General features: G+C 39.5%; 1 long non-coding RNA gene across 1 annotated transcript; it reads right to left on the reverse strand.

Moving 5' to 3' along the window:
• Positions 1 to 8,697: 8,697 nt before the first annotated feature.
• Positions 8,698 to 22,051, reverse strand: LOC143882666 (uncharacterized). The gene is made up of 2 exons (XR_013252295.1): positions 21,363 to 22,051; positions 8,698 to 8,916 (listed from the first exon to the last, which is right to left on the reverse strand). It is a non-coding gene; the product is annotated as an uncharacterized LOC143882666 (long non-coding RNA).
• Between the last annotated feature and the right edge of the window lie 453 nt (positions 22,052 to 22,504).

The raw sequence follows: 22,504 nt of genomic DNA on the forward strand, positions 1-22,504 counted from the left end.
CACATTCTCCTTCTCTGGCAATGACTCACTTCTTTGAGGAGCCATGCATGTGCAATTGAGACTGTTGATCTTGTATACCATCATAAGGCGACCCACATGATGAATGGACATCCCATCTGTAAGATCAAAGGCTTACAATAAAACAAATATTTCATTAGGTTTACTTTATGGAACCCGAAACGAGGCTTGATTGATCAAGGGCTGGGCTCATCCGATCAAGTTGGGGTCAGCAAAAATGAGCTGTAATTGCCAGTTAGTTTTTTTTTTTTTTTTGAACAATGAAAATTTGAATTTCACTAAACTTGGATGAATTACAGAGAATTAAAGAGTGGACCACTTATATGATAAACGTATAAATCCCCCCCTTTTATTCCTGGCCCGACTCTCTAGTGTACTTATGGCTACTCTTTTTACACTACAACGGGGCAGCCTAGAAAAAAAAAGAAGGCATGAATGGGACTAGCTGGTTCGATGGGGATGTTAATTTTCCGACAAAATGGCTTAATTGTGTTCTATTAAAATAGAATCACAGTGTATGTTAATGTTCCGACATACATGTAAGAATTACCCAACTGAAATCGAAATCGGATGCCTCTTGAACTCCATCTCGTGATTCTCTATGATGTTAGAAATATGAAAAGATCGTATAATGCTTTGATTTGTTCAATTGGGCATCGACACTATTAATCTTACTTATTATGGCGTTGAATCATTATCTATGAACAGCAATGGCAATTGGGTTGATTTGATATAGAAGGGATTTAATGATTTCAACACCCTTAAATCACAGTTTAAACAATACTACTAGAAAGGTGCAAAAGAGTAAAGATGAAATACAATTTGTCAGTATTGTTCTATAGTGAAAGTAGGATGTAGATGGTTTTCATGTTGAACTGAAGTTATCTAGGGGGTTTGAGTCCCCCATTGGAAGTTTGTAACATCAACAGAAGAGTCAAGAGCAATGACTTTGTCAGTTGTACAATAAATTAATTGTAACACTTGGAATTATTAGAGTATTCTCCAAATCAGATACACATGATACATCTCTACTCTCTCCGTTGTACAATATTGTAATACTAGGAACTTATCTCCACTTTTTCATGCGCCGCTAAAGGCCATGTTTGGCTGCACATCACCATCATGTTTGATGATGGTGATGTGCAGCCAATGGGGGAGCCCTTTCACCTCTTTTTTGCAAGGGCTGCCTTTAGTTTAGACTTCCTCTTTATTTTATACCTGCTTTATACTCTAATCAAAATACATTTTTTTACCGAAGCCTAAAAGATAATATTACAACAAATACTCAATTTTAAGTGCAAGGCATCAAACAAATTTTACGCCTGTTTTTAAGTGTAAAAGTGGGGGTAAAATTTGTTTTCTACCCATTTTGCGTCCAAAGAAAGCGAGCTAAAGGATCAAAATAATTGGCCTCCTTAGGAAGTCCGAAAGAAAAATTCGCAAATATTTGTAAAGGAAGAAAAAGATGCCTTTCTTTTTCTAATGGATAGGATAGCACGCAGACACGCATGATCATGGAGGAGTTGAGGTGGAATCTATTGCCATTGGGTAACAAACTAGATTAGAGGCTTTATTTTCTTAACTATTTTCACTAATCAATTGGAACATCTTAATTAAGGCACGTTTGGCTACGTTAATTGGGGAAAAAATACAGAAATTTTTCCTCTTCATAAATTTTTCTTTGATTTTTTATTTTTCACATGAGAAAATGCCTGGGCTATATAGCAGGTGATGTTTTTTTTTCATGTTTTTTCATGTCAAGCCACATTACCTTTAACAATGGGTTAGCAAACCTTAAAATTTTGTTTTTAGGAAATGATTTAGAAAAAAATGATTTTCAGTGTATTTACCACAAGTTTGTAACAATATAACAATATTTGAAGAAAATATTAGGAAATATATAGGGAGATGATTTTTTTGCCCCCAATGTAGGATAATGCGCCCCCTTTTAATGTGATTTGACGTCAAAAAGTGATAAAGTCTGCTCACAATGCCCCCGACTTAGCTGATACACGTGGTGAGTGGGTCGTTTCGTGTATCCGTAGCGACTAGTCCTACTCCCGAAGGGGGTGGGGACATCCTACGTCATCAAAAAAAAAAAAAAATCATGTTAGAACGGGGGCGCATAATCCTGCCAGGGCGGGGATCATCTCCCAAAACATTACTCATTCCTACTTAATTTTGTTGTTGATCTTTTGCAACATTGGAAGTTGTTTATTAACTAATATGGCACCCGTGAAATATATTTTAATATAAACCAAGATTTGCTTACTACAAAGCAGGCAATATGACAACAACATTCTGTTAGCAGAGCTCGTGGTCCACAAGCTTGATTATTTACAAGCAAAAGTGCGAGATTTGGATGACAAAGAAACGTTGAAAGGGGAATTAGTGATGATAAGAAAGAGATTTGGTGTCCCACCCGCATGAGTATACGATGTCAAAGAATAGTAATCATTTTTCTAAGGTTGACGAAATGTTTGGGTTTTGTTTTTCTTTCTTGGGGCGCATTTGAAGCGGCGAACATGCGAGCCTGTTCCTCTCTTGATCTTGTTTTAGGTGACATGGGGTCTCCAACACTCCCACTCTATTAGAATGAACATTTTTACCTGCTTTCTTGACCATCCAATGCAATCATACTTACATCATTTAGGTGACAAATGGATAATATTTAGTTTTATGTGTATGTGGGTCGCGCTCTCTATCTATAATATATGCAAACCATGTTTCTTTCCGTTGTCATTTGTTTTCTTTCCAAGAAATTTTTTTATTTGAATACATTTTCCTCTAGAAATTTAGAAATATCTCCCTCAGCATATGGTGGGACCCACTATTTAAAGCCTGATACTATGATGGGGTGGGGCATAGGGTGGAGCCCACAATTTTACACCTCATTGATGGGGCAACCACAGCTTTAAACCTCATGTTTTTTATGAAGTGGGGCCTACCATTTTACACCTCAGGTTTTGAGGTGTAAAATGGTCGACCCATGCATTAGGGTGGGTCCGCCAATTTACACACATGCATAGCATGGACCCCAGAATACTTATGTTATGATGATTGCACTAACTCATCCTGTCTTTTGTTATTTAAACAGCGGCCAAAGGTTATTAACATACTACTTAAACAGTTGCCAAAGGTTATAAAGGTTATTATTTAAACTCTCATACGCTAATTATAAAGGAAAAGACAAGCCGAGTTTGTGCTATTGTTAGAGCACGGTAGTGCAAATATCAGTACCCTATTTAAATGCCATGCCATGTGGGGGTTCATACCTGAAGGTCAAAATGTTGAGGTCATGGTTTGAAGCAAAGCTTATCTTCCAAAGCATTAAAGCACATTATAGTACTTGGATTGGGCTTCTATATATATAATGTATTGAGACATTTCATCTCTATCTACATAGATACGATGTGATATGGAGGGTCCACATATTCACACTAAGAGAAGAAAAGTGGCAATGAATAAAGGGTAGTGTAATGATATAAATAAAAAAGAAGGTAGACCTTTCAAATCTTTGTAGAGCTGTTAGATCCTATAAAGCACACAATGACAGCATGCATAGAATTAAAAATGAAGAATGGTGGGGAAGGGGAGGTCATCTATGGTACGTGGGTCCTCACCAAATGAATGGTCTAAATCTCTTACACGTGCGCTACCTCACATGTGCAAGAGTTTAAGATCTAGACGTCTAACGTTAATCTATTGTTTCTAGTGATTTGCTGGGCAACGTCGAGGGAAAGCCATTCTGAAGCTTCCTCTAGATGAATAAAATGAATAAGACAAAATCTGCTAAAATTTGAGCCTGTGTGGTTGATCTCTCTTTCAAGAGTGAGCCGCGAAATAGCTTTCTTCAAAATTGCATAGCCAATCCCTTGTTTGTAGTATAGTAACTTTTTATTTATTTTCACCTTCGATTAGACGTCAAGACTAAGAAGGGAAAAAATGTATAAGTGGGAAATATAAGTCAAGAAACTATGCTTCTTTTTATTTAGAAGTGGACCTCACCATATGAATGGTCTGAATCTTCGTATTGTAGAAGTAAAATATATTATCGTAAAAAAAATAACATCCACATGCTCCTTCTTTGGCAATCACTTACTTCTTTGTATCTTGCATTTATCTAATTACCTGTTAAATGCGAAAAGTGATTGTTAGGTAAGTTCCTAACATCACTATCTTCTAATGGGACTAGTATGTGTGATTATGGTTCTATGTGGCAAAACAACTTAACTGTGTTCTATTAAAATAGAATCACAGCGTACGTTAATGTTTCGACATAAATGTAAGAATTATCCAACTGAAATCGAAATCGGATGCCTCTCGATCTCCATCTCGTGATTCTGTCTGACTTCGGATCAAACAGTCTATGATGTTAGAATTATGAAAACGTCGTTATAATGCTTTGATTTGTTCAACTGGGTACCGACACTGATAATCTTACTTATTATGGTGTTGAATCATTATCTATGATTAACATTGGCATTCGGGTTGATTTGATATGGAAGGTATTTAATGATTTCAACATCCTTATATCACAGTCTGAGCAATACAAGAAATTGATGAAATACAATTTGTCAATACTGTTCTATAGTGAAAGTAGGATGTAGATGGTTTTCATGTTCAACTGAAGTTATCTAGGGTTTGAGTTTCCCATTGGAAGTTTGTAACATCAACAGAAGAGCCAAGAGCAATGACTCTGTCAGTTGTACAATATTAATTGCAACACTTGGAATTAATATAGTATTCTTCAAATCAGATACATTTCTAACTCTCTCGGTTGTACAATATTCTAGTACTTGGAAGATATCTCTACTTTTTCATGTGCTAATTAAGGCCATGTTTGGCTGCCATGAAAAACAACTAAAAGAAAAACTCTAAATCAAAATACAATTAATTTTTTACCTGCTTTTTGGCCACATCTTACCCTCTCCTCATGGCAACAAAACTCTAATCAAAATACTTCTTTTTTACCCATCTCAAGTCTCTTCATCTCCCACCCTCCCTGGCCCTCCCTCACCACTTGATAAACTAATATTTCATGGAAACAAAATTTCATGGTTACCAAACGTGGCCTAAGTGTTTGAACTTTGAACACTCAAAATTTCATGGCCTCTCTTCCTTTCTTTAATAAGAGATTTTTCATGGCCATCTTTGTAGAAGCCTAAAAGAAAATTTTACAAATACTCAATTTTGAGTGCAAGGCGTCAAACAATTTTTTTGATCCCTCAAACAAAATTTACGCCCATTTTTACATGTAAAAATGGGTGTAAAATTTGTTTTATACCCACTTTACGTCCAAAGAAAGCGAGCTAAAGGATCAAAATAATTGGCTTCCTTAGGAAGTCTAAAAGAAAAATTCGCAAATGTTTGCTTTTTACGCAGATATAATTGACCCATTGTAAAGGAAGAAAAAGATGCCTTTCTTTTTCTAATGGATAGCTCGCAGACACGCATGATCATGGAAGAGGTGGAGGTGGAATCTATTGCCATTGGGTACAATACTAGATTAGAGGCTTTATTTTCATAAACTCTAACATTTTAACTTTTTTCACTAATCCTTGAAATTGGAACATCTTCAGTAAGGCACGTTAACTTTTTCCTCTTCATAAATCTCTCTTTTGGGTTTTTTTTTTCCCATGAGGAAAAGCCTGGGCTATACAGGAGGAGTTGTTTTTTTCATGTTTTTTTATGTCAAGCCATTACCTTAAAAATGGGTTAGCAAACCTTAAAATTTTGGTTTTTGGAAATAATTTAGGAAAAAAAAAATGATTTTCAGAGTATTTACAGCAAGTTTGAAACAATATAACAAGAGGAATGATATTTGAAAAAAAAATATTAGGAAAAACATAGGGCGATGATTTTTTTGCCCCCAATGTAGGATTATGCGGCCATCTTTTAACGTGATTTGACGTCAAAAAGTGTTAAAGTCTGACCACAATCCACGTTAAAAGGGGGGCGAAAAAAATCATCTCCCAAAAAACATAACTCATTCCTACTTAATTTTGTTGTTGATCTATTGCAACATTGGAAGTTGTTTATATATTAACTAATATGGCACTCATGAAATTATATTTTAATATAAACCAAGATTTGCTTACTACAAAGCAGGCAATATGACAACAACCTTCCGTCCACATGCTTGATTATTCACAAGCAAAAGTGCGAGATTTGGATGACAAAGAAACGTTGAAAGGGGAATTAGTGATGATAACAAAAAGATTTAGTGTCCCACCCCCATGAGTACATATACGATGTCGAAGTATAGTAATCATTTTTCTAAGGTTGACGAAATGTTTGGGTTTTTTCTTTTCTTTCTTGAGGCGCATTTGAAGCGGCAAACATGCAAGCCTGTTCCTCTCTTGATCTCTAATTGTCGACCAATTAGAGATACGGTTTATATGGTGTATCACTCCAAACTGATGGCCAAACAGAGGTAGTCAGTCAATAGGTGTCTTGAAAACTATCTTCGATGCATAACGGGTGATAGACCTAGACATTGGGTCAAGTGGCTTCCATTGACTGAATGGTGGTATAATACCCCTCCCACTCTTCTATCAAGCCCACTTAGTACGAAGCGGTGTACGGGCAGCCACCTCCTTTACATAGTCATTATCTTGAAAATGATGTTGATGTAGCCGTGAGAGACTGTAGTTTACGGGAACGTGAGTCCATGATTCACTTACTTCGTGAGCATCTACAACAAGCCCAAAATCGTATGAAACAAATGGCGGATCAACATCGAACTGAAAGGGAGTTTCAAGTCGATGGTTGGGTTTATGTGCGACTACAACCTTATAAACAAACCTTGTTGGTCTTGCGACGCAATTTAAAATTGGCCCCCCACTATTTTGGTCCATTTCGTGTACTCCAACGAATTGGACAGACGGCTTATCGGTTAGAATTACCTTCTGCCTCTCGTATTCATCTAGTTTTTCATGTGTCGCTTCTTAAGAAAACAGTTGGGCAACACCGTTCTGTACAACAGAGTTTACCACCGGTTAATGATGAAGGTCAATTCCAATTGGAACCAATTGCAGTTCTCGACCGCCAAATGATCAATCGCAACAACTAAGCAATTGCCCAAGTTTTAATACAATGGTCAAATTCATTACGAGAAGACGCAACATGGGAGGACTGGTCTTACATTGCAAAACAGTTTCCAGATTTCCAACCTTGAGGACAAGGTCTGTTTTTAAGGGTGGAGGAATGATACGTGTCTGTTGGAAAATGATGCAGGAGCATCTCTTTGATACACATCAACTCCTACATGACCCCTTAGTGTAGGTGTCTTTGCTCGTCCATGTGATGTCTTGTTTAGACATTTTACTTGTGGTAATTGTCTTTAATGGTCTTTTAGGTTTCATTAGGGGTAGTTTAGGAATTTCGTGATGTATTAGGGGTTGCCTGTATAAAGCCTCTTCTCATCTCACTTGTAGAAGTTTTATAATTGAAATTTTTAGAAAGATTCCCTTTGGAGAGAAATTTGAGATAGAGCTTGGCTCTTCTCTTTATCCTTTTTTTTTTTCTCTCTTAGCATTATGGGATTTGGAGATTAGTGTTCTAATCTTGATTCCATATCTTTCATTTCCCAATTTCTTGTTGAATGCAAGAATGTCATCACTTTGATTTTGCGTTTGATCGAGCTCGTGCATCCCCTCTCGTTCGCGGTGTAGATCGAGATCTATCATTTCATACAAAAAAAAAGAGAGAGAGAATTTCAGATCTATCCGATCTTCAAGATCGTCGAATAATGCTTCCGGATCCAACTGCGTCATAAAGACCTGAAATTATGTTTCTGTGTTATTGGTGAGTTAGAACAATCAATAAGTAATTAGTGGCAAGGTTCTGTTAGTTGTTAATACTGTTAGTCTAGTCAGCATAGTTATTAATTTTGTTAGTTTAGTCAGCAAGATTCAGTTAGAGTCAAGACAGGGGAGGAAATATACAAATAGGGAGAAGTTGTTGTAAAAGGGTATGTGTAATTCTTCTCAAAGATAATAAACATAGGTTTTCACCTGGAAGTAGGTTTTTCTTGTTCCTTTTGGTGTTCTTCTTCCCAGGATCATATCAACTGTCCGCATCAGCATGAACAGTGAAACCCCCATCCTGCTATATTATAATGGATATTAGATTTAAAATTATAAAGTGGACATAATGTCTAAAATTTTGAAAAAAAAAACGTGTTTATTAAAATGTCCTTCAATCAACTTCTTTTCATATTAAAAATGATCGAAGTTTTAATAAGAACACAAATAGAAAAAACCGGGGAGAAAAAAAAAACTATATTTTCTGAAGTAATGGGTGCGCTTGGAATGGTTTAGTTTAACCTAAATGCTCGTATCTATGCTTAAAGGAATGATGGGTAAACCTCCTTTCATTTGCAAGCAAAGAGATCTAAACCAACCTCAACCTCACATGTTTTGTAATGAACAGTATAAATTCTAAGGATATTGTAATAACTAAACCAGCTTATTATTAGTTTTCTTTCTTTTTTTTTGGAAAATGACCAACCTTATTAATGGTTATCATGGTATTTTAGTAATTTTATGTGAAATAAATGTAAATATCACTAGATCATCCAACGGGAGCCCTACAAACAGTTGGAAAATCACATGACTCAATTTCTTTCAACATTCAACCATCCCATCTCCCCCTAATAAGATAAGAAAACAGAGAGAGGTGAATATCCATTCATTAGTTTGCTTTTTTACTTCCAGATCAAATCTTATACACAGGTATGGATTATCTATCAGAAAAAAAAACTGGGCATTGTTCGTTGCACATATCAAGAACAAGCACTGGATGAGGCAAAACTCTATCTCTAAACAATGGCATTTCCCATCATGGGCAATAGATCAGCACACTCCTTTCCATTGGGGCCTGTGATTGCAGATGCTGCAAACAAAACATTATATATGCATTCAGTATTTCCAGAGAAAGAGATGCAAATGACAAGTTGTAATGCGAGCCAAAGGTTTTCATTCAGTGGCTCAACAAAATAAAGATGCACGTATTGTAGAGTGATCAAGTTTAGGTTCAAATCCAGTTCATATTTCAGCAAGTTTTTGGGCAGGCTCCATGAAACGAAAGGAAAAAGGGGAGAAAACACAGAAGAGCAGGGCAAAATATAACAAGGTTCCAAGACTCAATAAGGGAACATGGAAGTGCTTGGGCCTCTTTAGATACCCTTAAAAATTATTTGCATTTAAATGCATATTGATTTGCATATAATCTGATATGTAAAAAAAATGGCTATAATAATCTTATTCATGTCTAAGTTAATGGCTTGAAAAAGTAGCCTTAATGTCCCATTTGCAAATAAGATTTAAGTTTAAATAATCTTATTTGCAAATAAAGATAAACCTCGGTGGTAACCAAAGAGGCCCTTAGTATTTATCAATGAGAAGGGGAAAATGAAACTAGAAATAGCTGGAAACAATAGCATAGGTAGAAGTTGCAACTGATAACAACACTACAAAGAAAAGGGCAAACTAGAAGGCAGTAATTCCCACCTTTCATTTCATCTTTGGGGTTCGCAATCACACTAGCATTATATGCAACCAAAGAAAAAATTAAATGAAGAAAGAATCAGCATCAGTACTAATGTTTCTGCTCCTTATATCCCTCTTGCAGTTTATTCAATTCCAAATCACTTAGGACAACCACATACATCGGATGGAGACAACATAAAAGATGGTAGCTCTGATCTACGATTGCAAGCTAACTTTAATTATTATCGAAATCAAATATCTGTAAGTTACAAACAATTGCAATCGGACATGCTAAGTCGATGAAATAAAAGGAATAATTCGATCAACAATAACCTTTTTTTGACAATAACAAAAAAATCTTACCATTAAAAAAAAAACATTAAAACAAAAGGAAATTGAAGGAGAAAAGCTAGACAACTGGCTAAGACCATTCTAAAATATATCCATCACACACACAAGGACTGAAGGTAACAACAATTCGACTTCTGACATATCTGTTTCCACAATGTTTACCCCATAACCATTCATTACCAGGCCATGAGAGAGCCAATATCAATCATGATTATGCCAGGGTACAGGCAAATTAATGTTTAACTCGGTTCCAAACTATACCATCATCAACTCAACTAAGCCTTTGTCCCAAACTAGTTGGGGTCGACTAATGAATCCTTTAGAAAATTTTCATGAAGAAGGTGAAAGAATCTACCCGGCTCAAATTGACTAAGTCTAATCCTTGATTCCGGCCCAACCAATAACATTTGAGGAGTGCCCCTCCACTATCAGTGGACCTAAATTATTATTAGCGTACCAGCAGAGGCCAAAGAGCAGTCCCTTCGCCTCGGCCTCATTGGCATCACATGTCCCCACATTATAGTCCTGCCGTGGAGTCACGAATTAGACCACTAAAGCCAGCAGGGCCGGGATTCCCTAATGAACTGCCATCAAATTTTAGTTTTAACCACCCCTCCCCTGGAGTGACCCATTGCGGAGTAATTGAATCCCGAGGCTTTCTTTCGAACAGCCCACATTCCAGTTTCTTAAGGCAAGCCCGGTTGGATATGATAGACTTCTATTCGCCTTTGCCCAAGCAATGAGAGATAATTTTATTTCAAGGGCAATATGTCTCCAGTGCCTAGCTTTATCAGAAAAGACTCCGTTTTTCCGTTCCATCCAAACATACCATATGATTGCAAACGGTAGGGCCTTCCATAATGATTCACCCAGACATTCGTGGAAGGCACCCCACCAATTTAGTATAACATCCGATTCTTCTGCATAACCCAAAGGAGTCCGGATGATCGAAACATTGCATTCTATATACAGTTCGAGTACGAACAGTGTATAAATAAATGATCAATTGTCTCCTCAGCCGCACAACATAGGACTCACCTACTGGCCAGGTGGAAGCTACGTTGTTTTAAACGATCGTAAGTGTTGATACACATGTACGATACGGTCCAAGTGAATGCCTTGATCTGAGGCGGAACTGGTTGGCGCCAGAGATTATGACATCGGGAAACAGTACCTTCATCATTGCTAAGTTGCTGAAAAAAGGATCGGAACCGTAAAACCTCCCTCCGACTCAAGTTGCCGCAGGACTCTATCCTCTTCATGGGGTGAAAAATAACAGCCCTCCAAGATGCTAAGAAGGGTTGTATGGTTGTTAGTTTCTTCATCTTTCAGATTCCTTCGCATTTTTATATCCCACACCAATTTACCGTCGTCATATCTTTTGTTAAAGTTGTCCGCCACCGAAGCATGCTGGTTTATGTTAGAAATGAGATTAGGGTTAGAGAGAGGAAGAAGAAGAGGGATGGAGAGATGGAGAGTCTCCACTAGGGAGCTCCCATGTAAAATGATGTATATTTAAGGCCCAACTAGGGCAACCAAGTACAATGAGTGCAATACCCTCTCTCTAACAAGAAATGCCTAAATTACCCCTAATACATGTTATTCAACACTCCCCCTCAAGCTGGAATATATATACTATGAAGCTCCAGCTTGCTACAAAGAACTGCATAACAACTTTAAAAGTACAATAAGCTCATACACATCCAGGTTGGTATAAAACTCATCCTCAAGCTGGTGTGGTACATACAAAATGAAAAGCGTAAACAAAAGACAAAGGCCACCATGAACAGCATCGAGATTTATGGCCATAAAAAAGAGCAGCTCCTGAGGTAGCACAACGGCGAGAGCAGTCACAACTGGGTCTCCCTCTGAATGAGAACCTGGTAATAAGTCTGGAACCATGAAGGATCGAAGTAAGACACCTCGGCAGGGGAATAGCAATGATCAATCGAGCAAAAAAGGGGGCACACCGAAGGTGCGTACAGCAAACATCGGCGAAGGAACACAACGCCAAGTGAAGAGGATAACGATCGATGGGGAAACCATCGGAAACAAGGTCGACGGGAACACCCTCGCCTGGAGAGAGAGAGACAGAGACAGAAAGAGAGAGAGAGAGAGAGAGAGAGAGAGAGAGAGAGAGAGAGAGAGAGACACGGCATGAACATTGTTGCCTGAAGATAGGAAGAAGATGGAGAAGATAACCAACCAACGATGGGGACACTATCGTTTGGAGACAAAGTTGACAGCATGAACATCGTCGCCTAAAAAAAAGAGCCGACCAACGATGGGGACACCATCGCCTGGAAAAGAGAGGTCGACGGAAAAAGATCGTCGACTGTGAGAGAGCCGATCAACGATGGATATGGACGCCATCGCCTAGAAAAGAGGAGATAAGGCATAAAGCCGTAAAGACAAAGACTGACAAGGGAGCACAACAACACTCCCCCTCGGGCGAAACTACATGAGCCCGGAGATGACAAGACAAGGAGAAGACAACATGAAGAGATAAGGCATAAAGACGGATAACACAAATAGACATGAAAACAAGACAACACTCCCTCAAGAAGACAAAGACAATACTAACAACATTCCCCCTCAAGAAAAGATAACAAGGAGGACAACACTCCCCCTAAAGAAAAGATACAAAGAACTATATAACAACACTCGAAGGACTTCAAAGGACTACATGATAACACTCCCCTTCAAGTTGAAGTCGGCGGGCTCTCAACTTGCAACCAAAAGATGACAAGCAACACCTCTCTCGGACATTTCACCAAACACTTGGTGTGCGCCTTGAGTAACAACATAAAGGACATAAAAAACACAAACAACGCAAATGACATAAAAAGACAATGGAAAGAAAGAGATAAAAGATGACAAGACGACAAGGACAAGAGAACAACAAAAAACCAATACAAGACAACACCCCCCTCAAGTTGAAGCCGATAGCCTTCAACTTGAAATGAAAAGAAGACTTTCAAGACACAAAACCCTTTTGAAACATTTCATCAAACACTTGGGGTGCACCTTGAAGATGAGATGAGAAAGACAAAGGCCATAGGCCAAAAAGCTATAGAGAAGAGAAAATAAAGAGTGCTTTGGAGTAGAAGATAACCCAAAATAGGTTTACACTAGTAACACAGACATGATTTTTTATTTTTTATTTTGAGATATACGACAGACGGAAAATGGGTTAAACACGAAATGAGTTTGACAAAATGAGAGAGAAAGAATGAGATTTTCAGGAGATTTTGTGGTCTTGGCAAAATGGAAACGAGCAAGAGAGATTTTTTTTTTCCTCAAAAAAATGGGTTTTACAAATGGGTCTTAAGGAAAGTGAGATTACGAGAGAGATATTTGAGCAAGAAAAACAAGGGATTTGGTTTGCACAACACACAAACTTAGAGATAAAGAGATGCGAGATAGAGAGGAAACAAAAAAAAAATGCCATGAAATCGTGAATGGCATGGAGGGAGATAAACTCTTCTTCTTTCCTTCTTGAGGATCGGCCCATTGGCTCTGATACCATGTTAGAAATGAGATTAGGGTTAGAGAGAGGAAGAAGAGGAGGAATGGAGAGATGGAGAGTCTCCCCTAGGGAGCTCCCATGTAAAATGACGTATATTTAAGGCCCAACTAGGGAAACCAAGTACAATGACTACAATACCCTCTCTCTAACAAGAAATGCCTAAATTACCCCTAATACATGTTATTCAACAATTGCTAGTCGAAATAAGTCTGGGAATTTCTCCATAAGAGAATGCTCACCAAGCCAAACATCCAACCAAAAGCGAACGTTCACACCCGGCCCTACTTTAAATTGGACCAATGGTGCAAACACTTCCTGAACAGGGCTTATAGATTTCCATGCCCCCGAGTCCCCGACCCCTTACCATGTGGTGGAGCCTGGCACATCCAATCACCCCAAATGCTACCATACTTCTCCCCGATGATGCTACGCCACAAAGCATTCTTCTCATACCCAAACTGCCACAACCATTTTCCCAAAAGGGATTTATTTCTAAGCCTCAACTTCCCAATCCCAATCCTGCCATTCTTGACCCGCATACTTTTTCTCATTTAAGTAAATGCTTCAGTTTTTTACCCTCTTCCAGCCCTTCCCATAGAAAATCCCTTTGTAGCTTCTCGATTCTCTTGGCCACCGTTACCGGTATTTTGAAAAGCGACATGAAATAGACAGGCATATTGGCCAAGGCTACCTTTATAAGAGTGATTCTACCCCCAAATGATAAGTATTTTTTTTCCACGAAGCCAACTTCCTTTCAATCCTTTCCACCACTGGATCCCATTGTGTTTTCGATGGTACTCCGAATCCCAGCGGAACTCCGAGATGTGATATTGGAAGTGAAGTTGCCATACACCCCATTTCTTCAACATGGGCCGAGATTTGGTTTTCATCAATGTTGATACCCGCAAGCGCGCTCTTGTACATATTGTTTTAAGGCCAGTAGAAATTTCAAACCATTTGAACAGGAGCTTGAGATTCATTACCTGTTCTGCACTATTTTTTAAGAATACCAGAGTATCGTCGGCGAATTGTAAATGAGTCACTGTCGTGGAGTTTTCAGATACTTTAGCCCCTCAATGTATCCCAACTCTGCTTTAGTGAACAAGCAACTCAAGACTTCAGCTACCATGATGAATAGATATGGTGATAGAGGGTCACCTTGACATATTCCTCGCGTCGAGCCAAAAAAACATTCAGGAGACCCGTTGATGAGAATGGAAAAGGAAACGCAAGTCTTCATCCACCCTCTCCATTTGATTCCAAACCTCATCGGTCCATTATATAATCGAAAACACACCAATCGACGTGATCATATGCCTTTTCGATGTCCACCTTTATAACAATACCCCTGCCCCCATCACGCTTAGTCAAATCCAAGACTTCATTGGCAATGAGCACCCCGTCAAGGATTTGTCTATTGTTGAAGAAGGCCCCCTGGAATTTGGATATTACCTCGCCCATTACCGTCTTGAGTCTACCAGCCAGGACTTCGGCTAATAGCTTGTAGACCCCATGCACGAGGCTGATCGGCCGGAAGTCTTTGATCTCTACCACTCCACTAATTTTAGGAATCAAGGTGATGAAGATGGTGTTAATGGCTCTGTTAAGGATCTCCCTTTCATGGAACTCGAGAAAGAATGCGAGAATATCAGCTTTGAGAGTCTCCCAATGTTGATCATAAAAAGCCATTGGGAAGCCGTCGGCTCCCGGTGCCTTATCTTTCCGTAAGGATTTAAGAGCCACTTCGATCTCATCCAAGGTGAACGGTCTCTCCAGCCATTTTACCCGACCCTCCGGTACCTTTTTAAACCGAAGACCAACAAGTTTTGGACGCCAATTGTAATGTGCAGAATATAGATTCTTACGGAAACCCACGATTTTATCCCCCAAAAGAGATTTTCTAATATCCCAAGCGAGGATTCACTCGAATCTCACCCAAAATCCACCTAAGCTTGCTGAAATTACTTGCTTTGATTGTGATTTTCCCACTCAACGACCATGCCAAAAACAAATCCAATCAAGCCGTGGATTTCTTCCCTAATAGAGCCCCTAACCCCCACCCATAGAAATCCTCACAGCTAAGGTAGGGGATTCGCCACAACGGTTCGTTTTTCATCTTACCCGCTATAAATACCTCATGCAAGGGTACTCAAAGAGACACAACATTCTCACAAGAGAAACCCACATCAACAAGCTCTCCTCTTTTAAGCAATTTCTTCATTTTTTTCACCATTTCAACGCCGGGGCAGCGGCTCAAACACCATCTCCAAGGTCATCAAATAGGGTCTTCAAGACTCACCTTCATACTCCTTTTCCCTCGGCTTCACCGATTCATTTGTGATGTAGACACGGAGTCGGCCTTGGAGAGAGGGCTTCGTTTTAGTCTAGGTTAGTTGAGAGTGTTGTCTTCTCATTTTTGTGTAAGGGGTAATCTGTGATGAATTGTAGGGTGAAGAGGGAAGAGAAGGGGAAACAAGTGAAGAAAACATGGGATGCTCGTTTGGTGATTGGAAGATGGAACAAGAGAGCATGAAAAGTGAGCTGTGGTTTGGGTGATGGGCAGCTCAGCCATTACAGCTGTCATTGAGCTGGCAGCCTTGTGGGGACCATCCAACCAATCTCCATCATTTGCCACCTCAGCCATTACAGCTGTCATAAAGTTGGCAGCAGATGGAAGGATCTGGAACCCCTCCATTCATCTATAAATAGAGGGGAAGACCTCTTATTTGGGAGTTTTTTTTTTGGATCTGAGATATTTTGGTGATTGGCGTGTTGTTGAAGAGGGTCGTGGCTCTCAGAGAGGAGATTTCCTCCATCCTTGGAGACGAGGTGCAGTTTGCCATAGAGTGTTGTCTTCTCAGAATGTTGGGTTACCTCTTGGTGGCCCAGCATTCTGAGCCGTAAATCATGGCTGGCCTCACAACTGTCTTATAAAACTTTCCCTTCAACTTGGTAGGGATTTTACGGTCGCACAGAACTCCTGAGGCAAACTTCCACTTCAACCAACCTGCTCTTATTCTATGGTTAACATCCTCTTTAATCTCTCATTCCTTCTGTAGAATTAAACCAAGATAGCGAAAGATATCCCTCTTAGGTACCTCTTGTCCAGTCATATTTACTACATCATCGTCCCGCCTCCATACATTACTAAAGTTGGACTCCATATACTATGTCTTAGTCCTACTCAATCTAAAACATTTGGATTCCAAAGTAGTTCTCCATAACTCTAACTTAACATACACCACGGCACCTCATCATGGATACCCTCCGTAAGGTTTTGGACTGAACCAAAAAAAAAAAATTGCTAGCCGAAGCCTCAACTTCCGTAGTTCAAACTACAACTAGCAAGGCCATTTCAATTTAGACCGGTAGTGCATCATAGTTAGCTAAGCCTTCAATTTCCAAATTCTCTTGAGCATCAGCACTGTTAATTTTGTGCTAAAATCTCCTCAACTGCAGCAGCCCTACATTAAAAAGAGATGGAAATCTAGGAGGTCTTGGAGAGAAACAACCTACTGGTCATGATCAATGGTTGGTTGAATCATTGCATGGTTCAAAATCTGCGCACTTACGGACTTGATTCATAATAGCCTCCTGGACAGACTTTAAGGCCAGTATATTCAGCTCCATTTTCGGTTGAGGTTGTTCCCAGCTGACCCAAGACAAGTGGCATGCCTCTTAGCTGATTCCACCAGAACTTGCTTTGGATTGTGGGATCTCATAGTCAGATTGTGTTGAATTCACATCATGGGGATAGATTAGACAAGTGGGTTGAATGGAGTAACCTAGCTAGAATAGGTAGCTAGCATAAATTAGCAATTAGGCTAATCTTATTAGGTAGGTTTTCTAGAATTATCTCTTGCCTTGAGTGTTCTATATAATCACTCATTAGGGCTAACTGTATTGTATTGAAGTTTAGTGAAATATTCTCTAAATTTATCACAAGCTGAACCAAAATCATAGCAGCAGGCTAATGGAGCTTTAAAACTTTAGTAGTTTTCAGCTACTATCAAACCAAAAGCAAAAGAAATTATAGGATTTAATTGATCTTCCCATGACTGGTGCAAGGTTTACTTGGAACAGAGGAGATAGTCATAGTAGGATTGATCGATTCCTCATTTGTCCTTGTTGGATGAATTTGGCTCCTGAGGTTTACCAAAAGGCCCTTATTCATTCTGTCTCTGATCATTGTCCACTCTTTTTGGATCCAAGATTGGAATCCTGGGGACCACCTCCTTTTAGGTTCGAGATCGCGTGGCTTCAGTTACCCCATATGGAGAAAAGATTGGGGGAGTGGTGGGCATCCGTTCAGGTTCCGGGGCCTGCGGATGTTGTTATTGGGCAAAAACTTAGACATGTAAAGAAAAAATTGAAGGAATGGGTAGCAGAGAGGAGATTAGTTGATTCGAATAGAAAGGTATGGTTGGAGTGTAGAATTGAGGAGCTAGCCACTTTGGAGGAATCCGGATTAGGGAATGTCAACTCTAGGGAGGAATTGGGAAGAGTGAAAGAAGAACACAAAGGTTTGCTGCTTCATGAGGAAATCACTTGGCGTCAAAAATCGAGAGTGAGGTGGTTAAAGGAAGGGGATAAGAATTCGGCTTATTTTCACGCATTGGCTAGTGCCAGAAGGCGGAAAAATAGGATTGAGTATTTGGAGGATAACGGAATTAAGGTGTCGGGGAAGGATGAGGTTACCAACGTGATCTTAAACTTCTATACATCTTTGTATTCATCTGAGGGCATTTCTAGACCTCTTCCGGAGGATTTGTTATTTAGTGAGTTGAGTATGAATGAAAGAATTGTCTTGGAGAAACCTTTTGAGGAAGACGAGATTGAAAAAGGAGTTTTCTCTATTTGTAGGGATAAGGCCCCTGGACCCGACGGTTTCTGTCTTGCGTTCTTTCAATCTTGTTGGGAGTATGTTAAAGGGGATATCGTGAGATTTTTTGAAGAATTCTACAATGGACTGACTCTGGACAAAGGCACGGGGGCAACTTTTATCACCCTTATTCCGAAAGTCGTTGGTGCATCTAAAATATCTGAGTACCGTCCTATAAGCCTAGTGGGATGTTTGTACAAAGTTTTGGCAAAAATTTTAGCGGATCGGCTGAAGGTGGTTCTTTCATCTATTATATCTGATTGCCAAAGTGCTTTTGTTCCCAAGAGGCAGATTTTAGATTGCTCATTGGTTGCTAATGAGGCCATTGATTCATATATTAGGCTTGGCATGGGAGGTATTGTGTGCAAGCTAGACATGGAAAAGGCTTATGATAGGGTGGAATGGGATTGTTTGGATTATCTGCTTGGCAGAATGGGGTTTGGTGATAGGTGGAGAGGCTGGATGAGGGTTTGTGTTTCTTCTGCATGGTTCTCGATTCTAATTAATGGATCCCCAAAAGGATTCTTTAAGTCATCTCGTGGTCTTAGGCAGGGAGATCCATTATCCCCTTTTTTGTTTCTCATTGTGGCTGAGACTCTTAGTAGGTTGATAACCAAAGGGACTGGGTTGGGTTTATTTAATGGTTTCAGAATAGGTAGTGAGATGGTGGAGGTGTCTCATCTTCAATTCGCTGATGATACTCTACTTTTTTGTGAACCGGATAGGTCTAAAGTGTTGAACTTGAAATCTTCCCTGCGATGTTATGAGCTTATTACTGGTCAGAGATCAAATTTCCACAAGTCTAAACTGTATGCTCTAAACATTCCGCAGGAGGAGGCTCTTGTGTTGGCAAAAGTTCTGGGTTGTCAGCTTGATTATTTGCCATCTTCGTATCTGGGTCTCCCGTTGGGAGTAAGAAGACCTAATAGACTTTTGTGGGAACCTATTGTTGAAAGAATTGAAAGGAGGTTGGACTCATGGAAAAGGAATCTTGTCTCTAGAGGGGGAAGGCTTGTATTGGTCAAGGCGGTTTTGGCCCATATCCCTATTTATTTTTTGTCCTTGTTCAAGTGTCCAATTAGTGTTGTTTTGAGAATTGAACAAATTCAACGAAGATTCTTATGGGGAGGAAATGTCGTGAAAAATTGTATCCCTCTAGTTAGCTGGAAAAATGTGTGCTTACCCATTAAGAAAGGTGGTTTGGGTATTAGAAGAATCAGGGAATTTAATCATGCTTTATTGGGTAAATGGCTATGGAGGTTTGGAGAAGAACAATCTCAAATGTGGGTTAAAGTTATTAACAGTAAATATGGTTGTCTGTCGGGGTTGTGGGCATCTGACAATCGCTTGAAGAATAAAGGATTGTCTGTTTGGAGCGACATTTTGAAAATGTCTCACTCCTTTAATTTGAACATTAGGTTTAGAGTTTATTCGGGGGATAGGATTAAATTTTGGAGTGATGTGTGGTGTGCGGAGAAGCCACTCTTGGATTTGTTCCCGGATCTTTATAGAGCAGCTTCTGATAAAGAGGCTTTTGTTGGTGATTGTTTTGACCGTACTAGGGGTGTTATTGTATGGTCCCCGGTTTTCAGGAGGAATTTCTTTGATAGGGAGTTAAAGTCGGTATCCCGTTTTCTTGAGCTTCTTGATGGGTGTTACATTAAGAGGAATGGTGTGGATAAAAGAATATGGACTGCGGAATCTTCAGGTATCTTCTCTGTCAAATCTTTCTATTTTCTCTTGGTGCCTGGTGATGTATCCTCTATATCAGCCAAGGTATGGAAATTTCATTGTCCGCCTAGTGTTTGTATCTTCGGTTGGGCAGTATGTCGCGATCGGATTCAAACGATTAACTTTCTACGAAAGCGTGGTATGTTGCTCATTGACCATTGCCCTCTATGCTTGAATGATGGGGAATCTGTGGGTCATCTTTTCATGCATTGTTCCTTCACTCGTCAGCTATGGAGTCTCATACTTTCGAGGTTTGGTATTGCTTGGGTCTTTCCATCATCTATTCCGAATTTGGTAGATCAATGGGGTTTTGTGCCTTGGAGGAAGAAAGGAAAAATATTATGGAATATTTGTTTGCTTGCGACGTGGTGGGTGATTTGGAAAGAGAGAAACTCTCGTGTTTTTGAAGGGATAGCCAAATCTCCGTATTGGCTTTACATAAAAATCATTGCACTATCAATATCTTGGGCGAGATGTCTTTCGGCTTTCCGTTTTGTTTCGGCTTATGACCTTTGGGAGGGGTGGAAGGAAGTTTGTTTTAGTTCGGATAATAGGCCTCGGATTGCTCAACGGTGGGAGACTCCTCCTTGTGGAATGCTTAAAATGAATTTTGATGGTTCGAGTCTTGGAAACCCGGGACCGGCCGGGGTTGGAGGTGTGTTTCGCAATGATTGTGGTGGAGTTGTGTGGGCTTATTCTGGCCCTCTTGGAATATGTGATGCTTCGGAGGCCGAAATAAAGGCGGCTTATCAAGGTATCAAAAGAATTGATAGAGAGAACATGGACAAAACTATTGTGGAGGGTGATTCTCTCAATGTGATTCGGTGGTTAAGTAGGGCGGTGTTGCCTCCATGGAGATTCTATTCTATTTTTGATGAAATAGAGGATTTAATCTCGGGTTCGAGTATTGTGTTTAATCATGTGCGGAGGTCCGCTAATGGAGAGGCGGATGGTTTGGCTAGGGGTGGAGTTAGTCGTTCGGAATTGGAATGGTTTGATTTTCTCCCTCCGTGAGTATTATTTTGTAATTTTTCTTTCTTTTTCTTGTTTCCTGTATTCTCGGGTGTGGTCCATCTCGGTCCCCCCCCTGTTCTTTTTATGATATTTTTCACCATTTCAAAAAAAAAAATTATAGTAGTTTTCAACTACTATAAAGCAAAAGGGAAAAAGAAATTTTAGTAGTTTACCAACGGCAACTCCATTTTTCAACTAATCCTCCCAATTCTAACCAAAAAATTAAAAATTAAAAATTAAAAATTAAAATAAAAATTAAATTAAAAAAAAGCTTTATAACAATTAAAAAATAAAATAAAATTTAAAAAAAAAAACTCATAAGAGAGGAATAATTATCACTTACGCCGGTGCCGGATCTCTTCGTCCTTCTCCGGCATGGCTGCCACTCTTGGTTGAGGTGAAAGCCATCTTTCGTACTAGAAAATTGAATTCAATTTCCGTCGTGGTGGTGTACGTATAATTGGAATTTGAAATCTTGTGTATGAATTTGAAGAGCATTGTGAGGATAAAAATCAAGCATGGAAAATCGCAACACAAATGGAAACCCACATCTCGTAGATCTTCAAGGCACGATAGGGATAGTTAGCAAAGGTTTTGATGAGTGGGAGTAAAACGGGGTAAAATATATTCGCGTTTTTTTTTTTTTTTTACTTTTTCCCACATTTACCTCTGCCTCCTTTCTGAATAACAAAACAGCCATCTGCCCTAATTTCGTTGGTTTTTCTCCAATTGTCCCTAGACCTGGCAAACGGGCGTGCCGGGCCTGGTCAAAATGACCTGGAAAACTTTACGGGTCACTAAGCATGGACCCGCACCCGGCCTGTACGGGCCGGTTCGACCCGTGGGCACCCGGGTTTTTGACATATTTTCTATTTTTCTATTCCTTTTTTTTATGCCGACACAGCCACACTATAATAGGATGATCCAAACAGTCCATGTGATGAGGAAATGGGGCGATCTAGTAGTAAAGCAATAAAAAAAAAAGTGATTGATAGCACTGCAAAACCTGCAAAATGATTGATCCTATCTGTCTTTTTTTATTCGTCAGTACGTGCAAAGATGAGGAAATGGGGCTATCTAGACTATCCGTCTAGTGAGCCACTATGAAAAGGCCAGATGAGTTGACAAGTCCATCTGATTCACCTTTTTCTCTAGTGATCTACAATTGGTGAAGTGTTTGCCACGTGACACATCATCATATGACCCACAGATGGACGATCTAGATCACCATCAGCATGTCCTTCATCTAGTTGATTCCTACAAATCAACAACTACCGAGAGAGAAATAGTGACTTATATACCCTTACTTTATGGTCAAATTTTCAAATCAATGACTTCTTAAAAAACGCTATCCAGAGCTGTATTGGCTAAAAAATCCCCCTTTATACGGGGACCTGCAGGTCTACCCGGCTCGGCCTAGTTTTGACGGGCTAGGTGAACCCACAAGTCACTTTTAAACGGGCCACTAATTATTGACCCGGACCC

The sequence above is a fragment of the Tasmannia lanceolata genome, unplaced genomic scaffold, assembly GCF_043159265.1.
Source record: "Tasmannia lanceolata isolate RefF3 unplaced genomic scaffold, GAP_Taslan_0.1 ptg000008l, whole genome shotgun sequence".
Lineage (NCBI taxonomy): Eukaryota > Viridiplantae > Streptophyta > Magnoliopsida > Canellales > Winteraceae > Tasmannia > Tasmannia lanceolata.